Raw genomic sequence first — 15080 nt, forward strand, 5'->3', positions numbered from 1 at the left:
AAATGCAATAAATGGCTTTATTGTTATGCGTCTACCTCATTTTTTAATCATTGATATTTTTTGACTTTGATTTAAAATTGTTTGCTTGTAATATTAAAAATAATATCATAATATACATAATATTATTATGTATAAGTTATATATTATTTATATATAAGTTATTTATTAATTATATATTCTTATAAATAATATAATTAATATATTATATGTAATATATTATATATAATATAATATATATAAATTATATATTAATTTATATATAAGTTATTATTATTAATAACTTATACTTACAATACTTATACTTAATATTAAATTGTTGTATTAATTAATTACTAAAACTAATATTAAATACTTATGTTACTTAATAGTAAATACTTAAATTACTTGACTTATGTTTAAAATACTGATAAAAAATTTTATTATATGAACTTTTGTAATTCAAACTTTAATTATAAAACTTTACCTTGATAACTTTAACATAAATAATGATAACAAAAAAAAGTTATTATATAGATCATGACCATATGCTTATTTATTATAGCTGAGTTTTAGTAAGTTGAACACTGTTTTTGTTTCCCATAACTTAATTCTAAAATGTTGGGATAAAAGTATTAAGTTCCAGGTCATAGGTCTTATATGATATGTATCTTATGTATATCTTGTATTTTGCAGCATGTTTAAGAATATTTCTGCTTGGTGCACTCTGACTCTTAACAATATTTGCATACTGATATGAGTAAAAGTGACTTTAAGAACCAGAATGTATTTCTGAAAAATAATAGTAATTACAGGTCAGTAAATATAATTATAATAATAATGGTAATAATTTTTATTTATTAGAATTATTAGTGAGTGACTTTTGTATGATAGAATTGCATGAACTTTGGAGGACAAATATAATTATCAAAGTAGATATTACCTTTGTTTATTACCACGATTAGAGTAATGTAAGAAAATGTTATTTTTATCTAAAGAATATTCCGCAAAAGTCAATATTTTCTTAAGTATTAAATATTATAAAAAACACTTATTGAAAAAATTTAAAAAAATTATTAAAAAAATAAGTATTCAAGTATAAAAAACACATGCATTATGATAAAGTATATTGCTAGGCCTAGCACTCGCAATTTTGGGCGACCCAAATTGGATTTTTAGAGATTTGTTTAAAATAGTGGTGCCCAAAAACCTAATTCTATTTTTTATTATCTACATAATTTTTGATAGAGTTCAAAGTTCTTCCAGAAGATGATTTTATCTATGAAAATATTGAGTATGAAATTAACTTGCTGTTATCATATGTGATGCACCAGCTAGAGCATTTGTTAAGTGTATTAGGGGCACAATGGTTATAACTGATGTAGCGTTGTGTTAAGAAAGGAGAGTGGTGTGGCAAGATAATACTCCCACATATTTTATTAATTTTAAGCTGTATTTAGATTTTTGTCATCAAAAGCATTCTAAACATCTTATTGGTGTGTTAAATAAAATTAAATTTTGACGTGGTGACAAAATTTAGTTCCATTAAACACACGTAAGTCCTTGAGACTTAATGCATTTAGTATGCTTAGGAACATGCAAAGACTCATCAACTTATGGTTAAACGGCCCAAATGTTATAAATTGTCTCAGATTAGAGTCAATACTTTATCTGGCGGATTGTTCCAGATATGTCGTTTCATTCCAAGAAAATTCTCTAGAAAACCAAGGTCTTAGATATTAAAAAATGGAAAGCAAAACTTAGGCTTTTTTTAGTATACACTGGGCCTGTTGTTTAAAAGGGATGATTTAGCCAAAAATCTATTCAAACTTATTAGTACTTTCAATTGCAGTTCTATTTTTATAATGTTTTATTTTGTTGAAAAAATATGTTGATTTTGCTTGTCAGTTACTAACTTATTTTGTGCAGTTATTTGGTGAACTTGCGGTAAGGATCAACTAGTTTACAATGTCCATTCTTTAATACATATAGGAAATGATACAGTTAAATTTTAAGTACTTGATAAATAATGTCCCTCGTTCAAATACAAAACTTTTTCAGATCAATTTAAAAAGCTTGTTCAAAGAACAAAGGGTTGCTCAAATAAACACGTACAAGTATATAAACAAATGTTATAAATTAGAAATGCAGGTATGCTGTAATTAAATTAATAATTACTTAAGACTGGTTAACCTAACAAGTTCTAATTATATACCATTCAATAGAGAATCAATTAATTAAGACATTTAATACGCTTTTAATTGTATTAATTAGTTGGTTTCAAAGATAATTGTGAAAAGAAAAAAAAATTTCACACAAAGTAGTGATATTTATGCAACCCATTATATATATATATATATATATATATATATATATATATATATATATATATATATATATATATATATATATATATATATATATATATATATTGGTTTCACAATGACTCGGAAAATTAAACTTTGATTATTAAGAATTAGATATTTTTATATTATTTTAATTAGTATATATTGATTATTATTATTAAGAATTATATATTTGATTTAATTTTAATCCTAATATATCATTGCCGCTTTTATTTTAAGAGTATTCCTTTAAATATATTTCTTTTTCATTGGTGGGCATTCATATACATGGATTTCTTTTAATACAAGCGAGCACTAAAGTAAAAGAATCTAATTTCTTTGTTAAATAAATTTCTCGTACCTGTTTGTTATAATCATAAAATATTTTTTGTATGTAACTTATATTTAAGCAGCGTTTTTAAAAAAAACAGTAGATAGGTTAAAAAAGATTTTAGTTGTTGCTGAAAAGTAAAAAAAGATAGTTTGTTTCGGTAGTTTATATCAGTTGATATAAACTACCAAACAAAAAAAGAAAAACAATAACTAATTTACCCTACTTACCCTAATACTTGCATTGTTCAAAGTTTTGTAAATATCTGACACAAACGGCTACTCAATATTTTGAAAAAACTTATTTTACAAAGCACATGTACTACTTGAAATAGACTTTGTAGTAAGACTTAATAAGCAGGGCTGGCAACACCACGCCTTTTTTTCTAAAGGATTTTTTTTTATTTTAATTTTATGAGCATTTGGGAATGCCACAATTAATGGGACTCCACAGGGCTAGTTGACACCCTGATATATATATATATATATATATATATATATATATATATATATATATATATATATATATATATATATATATATATATATATATATATATATATATATATATATATATATATATATATATATATATATATATATATATATATATATATATATATATAAGCAGTGCTGTGCCTAGGGGCTCAGTTGCAAATTTAGGGGCCCTTTCACAAATGTAAGGCTTTTTTTTTTAATTTAGTATTATCTATTCGAAAAATTTTTAAGAATTTTAATGCCCTTTTGAAGGAGGGGGTTTCTGGATGCAGTTATTGATGAAACCTGAGTGTGAATGAAAAAACTTTCACTTTATTTTAAAGATTACATTTAAAAATTATTAGCCCCCGGCAGCAGGCTATTTCAGTACGATGTCACACTGCTCACCCTTATCAGCAGTATAAGATATATATAAATATACAGTAGTGTATACTGGATTTTTTGAGGTTTGAGTTTTGCACACTTACAGCCATTGTGCAAACTCCAAACTTTTGTATGTTTATGCTTATATCGAAAATAATGTTTTGCAAAGAATTGGGGTGATTAGAGCTTGGGAACCAAAAAACCCTAATTTTTTGGGCCCACCCAGCCCTTAACGTGGGAGCAACAAGTTTATAAAATATTTTCGTTATTATTTTTATTCAAATTTATATTCATCAACAAATTTCAATTTTCATGCAATAATCTCTTAGTGTTCAGTTTTTATGACCCTGCAATGTTTACAGCCCCCTCAAATTGAGGGGGTTAAAACTTTATATGTTCATAGTTTTTGAAAGATAAGAGATTATTGCATAAAATTTGAAATTCGTTGATGAATATAAATTTAGATAAAAATAGTAAGAAAATATTTTATAAACTCATTGCTCCCACGTTAAGGGCTGGGTAGGCCCAAAAATTAGGGTTTTTGGTTCCCAAGCTCTAATCACCCCAATTCTTTGCAAAACATTGTTTTTTGATATAAGCATAAACAAACAAAAGTTTGGATATATATATATATATATATATATATATTATATATATATATATATATATATATATATATATATATATATATATATATAGAACCCTTAGATGTTGTCCGAAAGTTTTTTCCATATTTTGTTGACAAAAAGTAAAAATTAAAATTCAAGACCGGAATTTTTTTTTTTTAATAATGATAGACTGCCTGCCCCAACCAAACCCTCAGTCGATGTAGCAGCACTCCCTTGCGGGTCAGGCTATTTGTCAGTTGATGTAGCAGCACTCCCTTACGAGTCAGGCTATTTGTCAGTCAATGTAGCAGCACTCCCTTGCGAGTCAGGCTATTTGTCAGTCGATGTAGCAGCACTCCCTTGCGAGTCAGGCTATAAGATAGTCGATGTACCAACACTCCGCGCATGATTTACAGTAAAAAAATAAAAATAAAAACATTTTAATAAAAAAAAATAAAAATATAAACATTTTATTAAAAAAAATAAAAATAAAAACATTGTTTATATTGTTAAAAACATTCACAATGTTTTAAAAACATTCAGAGTGTTTTTAAAAACATTCCGGTCAATTAAATTTGCGTTTTTGTGGTTTTTTTATATAACAATTAATTTGTAATTAAATTAATGGTTTTTACTTTCGTCCAACACGGAAATGTTGGACGAAAGTTAAAAGTAATTAAAAGTGACGTAATATGTTGGCGTAAGAATCACTTTTTTCTTTCCGCTCTTCCCAAAGCCAACAAACTATAGATCTATATATATATATATATATATATATATATATATATATATATATATATATATATATATATATATATATATATACATACATACATACAGTATTGGCCATTAATAACATTCCATCATGTTATTGTAGTATGGATATAAGTTTGAAATTACATATTGAAAATTAAAAGAGATTTTTCTTCAATTTTTTTTTATTCAAATAAATCAAATAATTACTATATAAATTTATTATAAAGTAATAATAAATTAAAAAAATTAAAAACTGAAATATTGAAATAAAAACAAGTGTTCATATGTATCACAAAAAAAAAACAAACAAACCACATCAACAAAATTAACTAACTATAAGAACAAAAAAAAATTATAATACATAAAAAATGAAAAAAAAAAAAATTAATATTTTGTTGACAATCCTTTAGCTTTTAAGCATTCATTGATCCGTTTTGGCATGGAATTCACTAAATTCTTAGTAATATCTTTTGGAACATTATTTAGTAATTTTGTTACTTCTTCTTTCAGCTGGTCCAGATCTTTTATTTTAATTTTACCAAGATTGTGGTCTAACCAAGATCACAAATTCTCTATGCAATTGAGATCTGGACTATTGGCAAGCCAAGACATGACTTTAATGTTGTTTTCTTCAAACCATTGCTTGCAAATCTTAGCAGAATGACATGGAGCGTTATCTTGTTGGAAGATAATTCCTGTGTCTTTTCAGAAAATGTCAATAGAAGGCATCAAATAATTATCCAATATGCTAAATATCTTTGAGAATCAAGCCTGCCATCAAATAGTTTGAAGCAACTGACACCTTCATAGTTCATGCAGGCCCAGATGCCTATACTGCCACTACCTTGTTTTTTTCTATACATAGAACAATCTGGGCGCATTCTTTCATGTGACATTCTTCTCAGCATTACTCGGTTTTTTTCTTGAATCAACCTCAATGTTCATTTCATTGCTGAAAAGAACATTGTGCCACATGCTCTTAGACCAAATTTTATGAGCTAAGCACCAGTTTTTCCTTGCTTTCTGATGTTTTTTGATAGACGGGGTTTTTTGCAAGAAGCTTGCCACATGTAATTATGTTTTTGTAGTACTCTTCTAATTGTTCGAGCACTAGCAACAACACCAGAAGCTTCCGGCCATTTTCGACTGAGATCAGCAGATGATAACTTTCTATTTTTTTTCACTATGCGAATAAGTAAACGTTCATTTCTTTCATTTGAAACGCTGGGTCTTCCAGGATGCGGAATATTTTCAAATGTATTGTAATTATGATATTGTTTGATTATTCTGCTAACAGTTGGATGTGTTGTGTTTAAATGTTTCGCAATTTTTCTCATTGAGATGTTTTATTCATTCATAGCTATGGTTTTACATTTTGTCATATTATCAATAGTTTTTCCAGTCATTTTGATTTTTTTATTGCTGAAATGTTGTTGTTGCTAATTAGATGCTAAATTTTATATTTCATTTACACAAACTTTTTAAATATTTATAACAATTTTTTAAAAAAACTCTCTAACAATAATTATTAATTTGCAAATAACTTCATAGTTTTACTCAAAGACAAATGCAATTTTGAAGGAGTTTTGAAATAATAGAGTGGATAGTTAATTTTGGCCATTATAATTATTTTAGATTATGAGGTAAGTAGTAAAAAAACCAGATGATTAGCGCATCGATTGATACTTTTATGAACATCTATATTTATTTAAAAGAAAATATGATACTCATCAATTTACACTTTTTAGATTCAAAATGAGTCAAACAATCATTGATTTATTATCAATCAAAGTCGAATAATATCAAAAAAATCATGGTGGATTGTTATTAATGGCCAATACTGTATATATATATATATATATATATATATATATATATATATATATATATATATATATATATATATATATATATATATATATATATATATATATATGAAGACCTCAGTGGAAAAACCGGCGTTGTCACATTTAAAAATTTGAGAAAGTATTTGTTGATTATTAATAAATGTCTTTATTTAAAGCAAAGAAAAAAAAATTTTGTATAAAAAATTATTAAATGTTTTGTTTTGAATAAATTTTAAATAAAATAATTATAATATAAATTTTTTTAAATTGCTTAGTTTCATTTGCTTTAAATAAAGACTTTTATTAATGATCAATAAATACTTTCTCAATACTTTTTAAATGTGACAACGCCGGTTTTTCCACTGAGGTCGTCATATATATATATATATATATATATATATATATATATATATATATATATATATATATATATATATATATATATATATATATATATATATATATATATATATATATATATATATATATATATATATATATATATATATAGAGTGTTAACTAGCCTGATGGCACCGCGTATAACGCGGAATTCCCAATTTTTTTAAATTTCCCAAAGTTCAAAAAATTATTAAAAAAACAACCTTTAATCCTGTTATTAACAGACTTAGATTTTAAGTGTTACGCAAGAAATGTAGAAATACTTAGTAAATGAAGAAAATAATTTAGTTGAACGAAAACAATTACTTTCTTTACTAAAGAAAAAGCGAAGGAAGTCATTCAATTCAAAGTCATTCAAAAAGCGCGGCAATTCCTTCAAAAATAAAATAAAAACTGTATTTTTTAATTGACGACGTCAGTTGTTCTTTGGATTTTTTATTTCGCTTGTTACTTTGTTTTTTTATTCGTGTTTTTATTTTAGACTTTTTATTTACAATACAAAAAGTTTAAACTAACGAATGCTGTTTATCTTTAGTTAAGAATATAACAAAGATTTTAGCACAGTAATTATTCAAAAAATGACTTTGGTGGATGTAAATGTCATTTCAAAATTTCATTAAATAAAAGAATAAAAAGTTTTTATTAAGGTAATTAAAAATTCTGTTAGTAAATTAAATTTGCTGGTAAAGCATTTTAGTGTAAGCATTTTATTATTAATTAAGTTAAATCATTTGTGTTTGTAAATGTTTAATTAATTATTTGCTTATTTGTAAATGTTTAATAAATTATTTGCTTATCAGTCTAAATCAGTAGTAAATGAAAGTCCTCTTCAGCCTACATCAGCAGTAAGTGAAAGTCCTCATCAGTCTACATCATCAGTAAGTGAAAGTCCACACCAGTCTAAATCAGTAGTAAATGAAAGTCCTCATCAGTCTACATTAGCTGAAAGCGAAAACGATGTATACGCAGTTCCTTTAACTTCAGTTCTTGGAAAAAGAAAAAAAAACAAAGTCACACCAGCACAAATACCAATCAAAAATGTAGATGACCTACGAAATAAAACAACAGAAAAGTATGAGATGTTTTTTCCCGATTTTTTTTATTCGTCATCAAAACAAGGTTGGTTTTGTAAAGTTTGCATATCGTTTGCCCCTGGAAAAAAAAGTAATCGTGCATTTATTGAAAACCCTGGCAAATTTGCAGATCACCCCTCGGAGCGTGCGAAAGATCACTTAAATACACATAGGCATACTATAGCTTAAAAAAATAAACAAGCTTTTGATGAAATATCTAAGCAAGACTCAAGTATCTGGAAAATGGTGCGTGAAAATACTCTTGCAAAAGAAACATTAAAAACAAGTAACTCTCGCTTCGTTATTAAAACCTTCTTTAGAGTCACGCATTTGTTAATCAGGAAAAACTGGGCACATACTCATAATTTTTCAGACATTATTGAACTTATTGCTGCGTGTGGTTGTAAGGAAGTTAAGGTGCACGTTTTGTCTGGCCCAGCAAACGCAACATATATGTCTTCAAAATATATTGCAAAGTATATAAACATTATCTTTGATTTTGTCAAAAATCCTTTACTCCAGTCACTTAGAAGAGGTGGGAGTTTTTCTTTTTATTCGGATGAAACTTCTGACATTACTTCGATTGAACAGTTAACTATACATGCCACTTTCGAACACAACGGCATTGTTAAAGAACATTTTATAGGGATAGTTCCTTTAAGTAAGCTCACCGGTTCTAGTCTATCAGCTCCAAATGTTTTTGATGTTATTCAAAGTTTTTTTAGAGCTAACAATATCTCATTTAAAAATGCTCGCTTTGCTTGTATGGACACAACAAGCGTCAATTCTGGTGTAAAAGGAGGTTTAAAAACTTACATTGAAGATGCTGTGCCACTGTGTGTTTGGATTGGGTGTACAAGTCACAAACTTGCGTTATGTTTTAAACATATTTTGAAAGACTTTCCTACTATTATTGAGGTAGATATTTTTTTACTTAACCTATGGAAGTTTTTTAAATACCGCACACTAGCCATGCATTTGTTGCAAGAATGCTCCGAAATCTATGGAGAACTAGAATCCATAGTTCCAGTGTGTCCAAGTGTAACTCGTTGGATTGCACACGATCGAGCTTGTTTAGTTGTGTTCAAAGGTTATAAACCAATTTTACAAGCTTTGTCAACATGTTACACCGAACGATAAGAAGCAGAAGCACTCTGGCTATTTATACAAGCGAGTTCACAATCTAACATTGCAACAACATTAATGCTCTTAGATGTGTTTGAAGCGATTCGCCCACTTATGCTAGCACTACAAAGTTCGCAAGTAGGAATTAGTCTCAGCGACATTCTAACTTAAGTCAATCAAGCAAATCATAGTTTAACTTATTTAGTTTCGGGTACTCAACGAAAGTATTTCACGAAAAAAAAATTTATTGAACTAAATCAACGACTGATGAAATAATTTTTTCGTTACCAGCCACATGCTGATTAAAAAAAAATAAAAACTTTGACCTAAGTGAGTTTGAGTTAAACATTTTTAGATCTTTTGTAAATAGTTTTAAAAGTGAACTAAAAAACACTTTCGCGCCAATGGAATTTTGGCAATCGCTTTCGATTTTTGACCCAAGACGATTGCCTAAAACACTCAGCCAACTTTCTAGTTATGGTTAAGAAAGCTTAGAGCAACTTATAGCTCACTATGGCAAACCAAAAAGCAGTAACAAACTTGGAGCATTACACGTTCAAGTTCTCAGAAACTGAGACAAAAACCGAATTGAAAGTTTCAAAATTATGTTATTTAATAAACGCCGAGAATGGAAAACAGTTTCGATATACGTATATCGAAAGAAAAAGATCAAGAGATAGTAAAAAATTTAATTAAGTCAAGAAACAATTTTAAGCCTCAAGAGTTATGGAAAGTGATTAATAATGACCCTGTTTTGATAAGTGTTTATGCTAATTGTATGTTCTTGACTAAGTTACTCCTTATATTTCCTTTGAGTGTAGCTTGCGTTGAAAGATTTTTTTCAAAATTAAAAATAGTTAAAAACCGTCTTCGAAATCAGCTAAGCCAAAGCACATTAGAAAGCTTGATGATGATTGCAATAGAAGGTCCGAAAAAGGAGTGTTTTGACGACTATTTGTTAGAGTACTTTGTCGACGAGTTAAAACGTAAAAATCCAAATATGAGAATTATGTTGTAAATTGATAGTTTACAACGTAAAAATCCCCTCATATTTTGTTTTTTTTATTTGAGACTACAGACTATTGGTGAATAATTATTGTTTGTAATTTTTTTCACGAAATATTCACGGTGATTTATTTGTATTCCAACTGTGTTTTTACAATTTTTGTTTGTTGCAATTTAAACTAATCTAAAAGTTCTGTTTTACAAATTTAAATTTTATACTTATAATAAAAAAAAGTAAAGGAATAAGAAAGAATTCTGTATTTACAGCCATACAAGGTTATTGTAATTAATCTAAGAAACTTTTGAAATGATGGAGCTTTTTTTTTTTTTTTTTTTTTAATTGCCAGCCGAGCCGACCTCAGCCTAAATTCCCAATCTGGTGGAAACGCGGTATAAATGTTATTCCTGGGTAACACTCTGATATATAAGTTATATACAATATGTATATATGTAAAGTTATATACAGTATATATCAAATTATAATCAATATAAATATAAAATTATATTTATATAATAGTTTTACATAATTTATTTATCAGTAACTGAAAGAATGTTATCAATTTATTATATGAATCACAAGCATGTGCTTATTTATTACAAGTACATTTTAAAACGCTTAAATAAATGTTGATTATAAAATTAAAGATTTTATTTTTCTACCTTCGATGGTGAAAATTACATTTTTTATCTGAAGAGTTTTAGGAAAAATCGTAAGAGTTTTTTAACATATTTAAAATAATTTATATTACCTATAAAATTTAAGACTAGCAGTTAACTTTGATTTTTTACAGGTCATATTGAAACGAGATATTGTGTAAAGAGGTTTTCAAAGAAGTCGTTAAAACAACAATGGAAAAGCTTCCAATTTGCGAAATAATCGTGAAAACATTCGATACACGATTAAAGAATCGTTTAAAAGTTTGCTTAATTTCGACAGTATAATTTTAATTTTTTTTTGAAATAAACCAATTAAGTTATATATAAATTTGCTTTTTCTGTAAATTTTAAACGTTTAAACGTAGTTTTTCAAGATTTGCAATGGGTAAACCTCGTGGGGCCCTTACGGGATACCCGGCGGGCATACCCATATGGGCCCTAGAGGAAAACCGCAACCAAGATCCGATGGGTTTCCCATATGGGTCCCAGTTGCAAACCCAAATGGGCCCCTTACGGTTTTAAAGTACAGGATTTGACTGGGACCCATACGGGATACCCAGCGGACATACCCATATGGGCCCCATATGGAAACCGCGGCCAAGATCCGCCGGATACCGTTGGTCTTCCCATACGGGACCCATTTGACAACCCGTATGGTACCCATTTGTCAATGTTGGCTGGGATGTGCTTATTTATTACAAGTACATTTTAAAACGTTGAAATAAATGTCGATTATAAAATTAAAGGTTATATTTTTTATACATAAAAACAATAAAAACCTACTTCTAAATAGTGAAAAGTTATTTGTGTTACTTTAACGAACTTGATTGTGTCAGCTATTTTGTGATAACTTCATCAGATATTATACAGTGATTCGTCTAGATATTAGGTAATGTACATTTATTTCTGTAAAATTATTTCCTTATTATTAGTTCATTTCTTGAGTAATTAGAAAATAATACTAACTACTCAAGAAATTCTTGAATAAGTAATAATATTAAAAAGATAATAAAGTAAAAATAATATAATAAAAATGATAATATAAAAATAAATAGTAGTAGAACTATTTTCTTCATTTGAAATTATGTAAAACATTAGCGTAAGTTTTGATAAGTTTTTGCGTATGTTTTGCGTAACTCGAGTGTAGCGGTGGTTTACGCAAGTTCTGCGAAAAAGTTGTGAATACCAAGTTCTGTGAAACGCAAGTTCTGTGAAAAAGTTGTGAATAGTTACGCAAAAAATATTTTGCGTATGTTTTTTGCAACTTTAGCTCAGCTACGCAAGAGTTAAACCCTGAAACGTAACTTAACGTTAAAAAATCTATATTTGAGATGTATTTAACTACGTCTCATATCTAGATTTTGTTACGTTACATTATGTTTTTTGTTTTTTTGTTAATAATACAAGCGTAACACTTTACGAGTTTTTATAAACCCACGAGCAAAAATGTATATAAAATGTCAACTATTTAGTGAAACTTAAGTCTACATTGCATACACTAATAAGCTCATGCAAAAAAATCATATGTATAGAATGTACTCTCTGTGCAACATCTGCCCTGTGTTGTTACGTAACCTTTTGCGCGTAGACCTTTTGTTATGTCTCTGTTACGTAAAATTAACGGACATTTTGCACGTAACGTAACGAATCTTGTTTACGTTACGTAACTTTAAATGTCATAGGGGTTAGTTGTTAAGGTTAATTACCTTGTTTGATAGTGTTAGAAAATAATTTATTTAATATTGAGTTTTAGTTTGAACAAAAAAAAATTAACAATATCAGAAGGAGAATTAAGTCCTACATAAATTTATTCAAAATAATAAACTTTTTAACTGTTTTTTCGATAGGAACATTAACAGATAATAGTAATTAGCTTCGCGTTAAACTAATGGGCATTTGTTTGATCTACAAGATGGCGTCGGAATAACAATGCTTACATCGTGACGTCAATCGAACACCATCTATTGAAACACCCGAGCACCTGGTGCTTTCAAAGAAAGTTACTTAATTGGCTAAAATAAGACAATCCAACTTTATTATTTCGACACATATTTTATTATATAAAATGTTTTATGAATACAATTTCGTCATGGTCCCAAATATATGCATCCTAACTTGCCTATTAATTATGGGCAATAAATTAAAAACAGCAGTGGACCAAGGATAGATGCTTGAGGAACTTCACATAAAACATTTATTACTCCAGATTGTATATTACATACATATTGTTTTCTATTGGTTAAGTAAGAAGTAACTTTTAATCCAATTGAATTATACCATACCGGTTTTTGCATTTAATCTGGTGGTTTTTTGCACGAATCTGGTGGTTCTTTTCATTTAATCTGGTGGTTTTTTGCATTTAATCTGACGGTTTTAAAATTTATATAAATTTTATAATGCATGCTATGAATCGCTTAAATGATTAGTAATAAAAATACAAAATTTTAAAAATTACGACTTTATTCTCTTATTAATGTCATCTCCATTAACACATTGCGTAAGAAAAGATTCGCTGTGTCTCACGAAGTTTTAAAGATCATGTTCAATAATGTGTCACTACCGTTCCTCATCCTTTCTAATAAATTGTTATTTCCGATCCAAACTTTTGTCCTCTTTTAGTTTTCTTAATTTTCAACAATGTCTCTTCACAAAAATTTAGAAAAGGTGAATATCTGGGGTAAAAAACGAATATCATAGAGATAACTATCATAAAAACCTGATAATGAGTGATGAAAGTTAACGTTGTCCATCACCAAGGTAAAACTTCTTTCCTCCCCCAAAATACTTTTAAGTGTATTTAAAGATATCTACTTATCAGATATCCTTTAAAGATATCTGCTATCACCCCTACACCAACTATTGCTTCACTGTGGACTATGTTTAAACAATTTAATGCTAATATTATGACTATATTACGGCCTCTTGATGACAATACACGTTGATTTGGGGTCGTTCCTCGGAAAAATACCGTATCCGTGGTTTCTTATCGTATGAAACGGACTTTGATCAATGCAAATGATATTTCTGTAATGTTGTTGAAATGTCAAGTTTTAATACATGAAACATATGTTTTTCTTTCTTCTTTTACCTCTGCAGTATTGTGTTTTTCACTGATGGTCTAAAATTTATATGTATAGTTCAATTTTTTTAACCATCGCCATAACGTAGAGACATTGACATCAATGCCTAATTTTACCTTTATCTCGTATAGATTACAGTTTCTGTTATCTCCGATTAACTCATGTAGCTTATTTCTTATTTCCTCAGTACAACCTGACTGTCGAAAATCACCTCTAATACCAGGATTGATATTACCTGTTGATATATATCGATGGACCAGGCGTCGTATTGAAGTCTCACTTCAATAAACGGAGTTCCGATACTTCTTTTGCACTTTTTCCCTTCATTAATACAAGATTAATTACAAGATCAAATTTCTTATTTCAACATTAATTTCATTGTCTTCCTGCGTTATTCATTTTAGAGTTTTAAAAAATTAAAGAGAAAACGGGCCAAAATTGTATATAAGGAAATTAAATTAAATGAAGGAACAAAAGCAAAACTATTTATCATGGTAAAGAAAAACCGCCAGATTGTATGCAAAAAACCTCCAGATTAAATGCAAAAGACCGCCAGATTAAATGAAGAAATTTACCAAATTCGTGCAACCACCAGATTAAATCCAAAAACCGGTAATGCTTTAGTTGATCTAATAGGATGCGGTGACCAACTGTATCAAATGCTTTTGATAAGTCAATAAAACGCCTAAAATTGAATCTTGTTTTGTTTAAAACCATTAGTTATTTAATCAACTAATTTAATGATTACATGCTCAATTGAGAGCTTTTTTTGAAATCCAAATTGGTTTGGGTAAAACAATTTGCTTTTAATGAAGTGAATATAGATTCTATTATAAATTACACGTTCGAAAAGTTTTGAAATACAGAAAGTATCGATATAGGTCTATGGTTGGTTATGTTTGAATATTCATTACATTTAAATATCGTCCCTTAGCTAACAATACCGCATAAGCCATTTTTACCAACTTAACAGATTTTTTTCATAATAATTTTTGCTCTGTAAGACTGTAAGGACTTC

General features: G+C 28.0%; 1 long non-coding RNA gene across 1 annotated transcript; it reads left to right on the top strand.

Annotated features, from left to right (window-relative positions):
• The first annotated feature begins 561 nt into the window (after window positions 1-561).
• Window positions 562-8271, top strand: LOC136076740 (uncharacterized). The gene is made up of 2 exons (XR_010636550.1): window positions 562-791; window positions 7658-8271. It is a non-coding gene; the product is annotated as an uncharacterized LOC136076740 (long non-coding RNA).
• Window positions 8272-15080: the final 6809 nt, after the last annotated feature.

The sequence above is a fragment of the Hydra vulgaris genome, chromosome 02 (assembly GCF_038396675.1).
Source record: "Hydra vulgaris chromosome 02, alternate assembly HydraT2T_AEP".
Classification (NCBI taxonomy): domain Eukaryota; kingdom Metazoa; phylum Cnidaria; class Hydrozoa; order Anthoathecata; family Hydridae; genus Hydra; species Hydra vulgaris.